The 4,027-nt window shown below is 41.1% G+C and overlaps 1 long non-coding RNA gene across 1 annotated transcript; it reads left to right on the forward strand.

Annotated features, from left to right (window-relative positions):
* Positions 1 to 707: 707 nt before the first annotated feature.
* LOC130271160 (uncharacterized) lies at positions 708 to 2,799 on the forward strand. Its single transcript, XR_008843559.1, has 3 exons — positions 708 to 1,557; positions 2,148 to 2,260; positions 2,581 to 2,799. It is a non-coding gene; the product is annotated as an uncharacterized LOC130271160 (long non-coding RNA).
* Positions 2,800 to 4,027: the final 1,228 nt, after the last annotated feature.

Here is a 4,027-nt window from a genome sequence, read left to right on the forward strand (position 1 = left end):
CCGGGACCTGCTGGTGCCAGAAAGTTAAACAGATTTGTAAATTACTTATTTTAAAAATCTTTACCCTTCCAGTACTTCTTAGCAGCTGTATGCTACAGTGGAAATTCTTTTCTTTTTGAATTTATTTTTTGCAGTGCTCTCTGCTGACACCTGATGCCTGTATCAGGAACTGTCCAGAGCAGGAGAAAATCCTCATAGCAAACCTATGCTGCTCTGGACAGTTCCTGACACGGACAGATGTGTCAGCAGAGAGCACTGTGGACAACACAAAAAAGAAATGAAAAAAGAAAATAATTTCCTCTGTAGCATACTGAGGATAGCTGTTAATAAGTACTTAAAGTATTAATATTTGTAAATAGAAGTCATTTACAAATCTGTTTAATTTTCTGGCACCGGTTCATAAAAAAAAAAAAAAAATTAGAGTACACCTTTAACATAATGGGGGAGATTTATCAAAACCTGTGCAGATTCAAAGTTGCCCATAACAACCAATCAGCTTGCTTCTTCCATTCTTAACAAGGCCTGTGAAAAATGTGATTGGTTGCTATGGGCAACTGGGCAACTTTACCTGTGCTCAGGTTCTCAGATCTCCCCCAATATCTATAATATCTATTTTTGTTGGGTATTTTGTGTACAGTCACAGCTATAAGGGCCGGTCTACCGTGAGCACTCACTCACAAGTAGGATGTCACTCTTTGTCTCTGCCATAAAATGTATTGTTTAAAGAAGCTCAGACATTTCTATCTGATATCATCTTCCTGCCAGCTGCAGAATAGGATTTACAGCAGATTAACCTTTTTTGTAGGCCATTCACACATTGAATTTGACATGGATTTTGAATAGGATCCTGTTCTGAAATCTGTGTCAAATCTGATGACAATCTACGTCTAATGCATGTGAAAGAGTTTTTCCAGAAACCCCATTACATGCAACAGAAAATATCCACATAGATTTTTGGCGCCACTGTGGAAAAAAAATCGTCTTAGCAGATAAGAAGCATGCTACCTATTTCCACAGATTTTGCGCAGCAATTCCAAGGAATGGCTGCAATCAATAACATCTACAACAAACTAATGGTACATCCACAGCAGAAATTGGAGGAACAACCTCAGATTTCAGATACAAAAATACACATCACTGCTTTAACACCCCTTAGTTCCTCCGGGATGACCAATTTTGTTCATATCCATTTAGTAAACCCTTTCACAAACCCCCTGAATTATATTTGTGGGTTACATTTTCTTCCTCCTCACCTTCTAAGACCCATAACTTTTTTGGTGGGGCAATAATGGGGTAAAACTGAAAGGCTAACTTTATTCTCGGGGCCAATAAGATTCCAGTGATACCAAACTTGGATAATTTATTATCTGATTTATGAGAAAAAAAAATAGGAAACTTGAAAAAAAATTGTTTATTGCCATGTCCTGACCCCTATAACTTTTTTGATTCACCTACAGAGCGGTTCAAGGATCCATTTTTGGTCCCCCTTGGGATCTTTTATAAGCAATGAGCCGATTGCCTGCATAGATCATAGTAATGCTATTTCATAATACTGATGTATGTTCTTTTCTTTTCTTTTTGAATTTCTTTTTTGTCTTGTCCACAGTGCTCTCTGATGACACCTCTGTCAGATCGCCACGGTCCCGCTGCTGGGGAGCCCCGGGATTGCCGATGCGGCACCCCGCTGTCATTACTGCACAGAGCGAGTTCGCTCTGTGCGTAATGATGGGCGATACAGGGGACGGAGCAGCGTGACGTCATGGCTCCGCCCCTCGTGACATCACGGTCCGCCGCCTTAATACAAGTCTATGGCAGGGGCGTGACGACCGCCACGCCCCCTCCCATAGACTCGAATTGAGGGGGGCGGGCCGTGATGTCACGAGGGGCGGAGCCGTGACGTAACGATGCTCCAGCCCCTGTATTGCCCGTCATTACGTGCAGAGCGAACTCACTCTGTGCAGTAATGACAGCGGGGTGCCGCAGCGGCAATCCCGGGGCTCCCCAGCAGCGGGACCGTGGCGATCTGACATCTTATCCCCTATCCTTTGGATAGGGGATAAGATGTCTATTGGCGGAGTACCCCTTTAAGTTAAACCACAGCTGCCCAGGTAGACTTCAGTATGTGTCTTTTGCCTCCTCATGCACAGTGTTCATTTGGTGAATGTTAACATCTGCACTACTTGATGACAGAGCAAAATAAATTAGACCCATGCAATGTGGCTCAAGTCCTTCTTTATCCTGGAACACAAAGCCCTAACAGGTGTCAAGCTTATTACAGTACATTTGTATAATGCAAATCAAGACAAATTATTATGATGTTTTGTTTCTTAAAGAGTACCTGTCACCAAACGTAACTTTTAATATATTGTTCCTTATGTAATTATAGGACACTTTACTGTTTACTTGCTGTTAAAATTCTCAACTTTTATATGTTGTTAATGTGATTGAAAATATGGCCACTAGGTGGCTCTGTTCTGTTCACTGCCACAAGTCAAACAATATGGTTTGATGACAGGTACTCTTTAAGAGCCTCTGTAGCTATATTACATCATCCAACACTGTTGTGCTTTCTATTTACAGTGTGAGTATGAACACGAGGAACAAGTATTCAGCAGCACATGGCATCCAGTATGACCAGCTGAACAGGCTGAACATTATATTCTGCTGAAAGGGAAATGAAACACATGGAAGCAACTTAGTCAGAATGTTGTTATTGTTTTTTTTTCTACACATGACTATGTCCACCTGATTATTCTTATTTTTGTAAATACTTTATTATATAACAAATCTATCTATCTATCTATATATATATATATATATATATATTATATATATATATATTATATATATATATATATATATATATATATATATATAAAACTCAACGTGTGTGTGTGTACGTATGTTCCACAAAAACTTCAACGGCTAAAGATATTAACATGAAACTTGGCACACATGTTACTTATATGTCAACAACAAACATAGGATAGGGGATTTAACCCTTACTCACCCCCATTTGCCAGGGGCTGGGTTTTTGTTTAAAGTCCCATACAAGTCTATGGGAAATATATGTTACTGCATAACTTCCAAATGGCTGGTGATATTTCGATAATACTTGGTCACATGTTACTTATATGTCCACTTAAAATATAGGATAGTTAATTTAACCCTTAACTACCCCCATTTGTGAGGGTCAGGGTTTTTGTTTAACGTCCCATGCAAATCAATGGGAAATGTATGTTCTCACATAACTTCTGTACGGCTGGAGATATTTCAATAACTGGTACACATATTACAGGTCGGGATAGGAGGTCGGGGATAGGAGGACGGGATAGGAGGTCAAGATAGGAGGACGGAATAGGAGGTCGGGATAGGAGGACGGGATAGGAGGACAGGATAGGAGGTTAGAAGGTCGAGATAGGAGGTCGGGAAAGGAGGACAAGAAAGGAGGACGGGATAGGAGGTCGGGATAGGAGGACGGGATAGGAGGACAGGATAGGAGGTTAGGAGGTCGAGATAGGAGGTCGGTATAGGAGGACAAGAAAGGAGGACAGGATAGGAGGACGGGATAGGAGGATGGGATAGGAGGTCGGGATAGGAGGATGGGATAGTAGGTCGGGATAGGAGGACAGGGTAGGAGGTCGGGATAGGAGGGCAGGATAGGAGGTTGGGGTATGAGGACGGGATATGGGGTTGGGATATGACAACAATATATGAGGACGGGATATGAAGTCAAAAGCTTCCTCCTTTTTTGAACCGGGCAACGCCGGGTATTCAGCTAGTATATATATATAAAACTCAACGTGTGTATGTGTGTGTATCTTCCATCATCACGTCCAAACGGCTAAAGATATTAACATGAAACTTGGCACACATGTTACTTATATGTCAACAACAAACATAGGATAGGTAATTTAACCCTTTGCTCACCCCATTTGCCAGGGTCTGGGTTTTTGTTCAAAGTCCCATACAAGTCTATGAGCAATATATGTTATGTGTAAACTTGAAATATAGGATAGTTAATTTA

This window comes from Hyla sarda, chromosome 1 (genome assembly GCF_029499605.1).
Source record: "Hyla sarda isolate aHylSar1 chromosome 1, aHylSar1.hap1, whole genome shotgun sequence".
NCBI lineage: Eukaryota > Metazoa > Chordata > Amphibia > Anura > Hylidae > Hyla > Hyla sarda.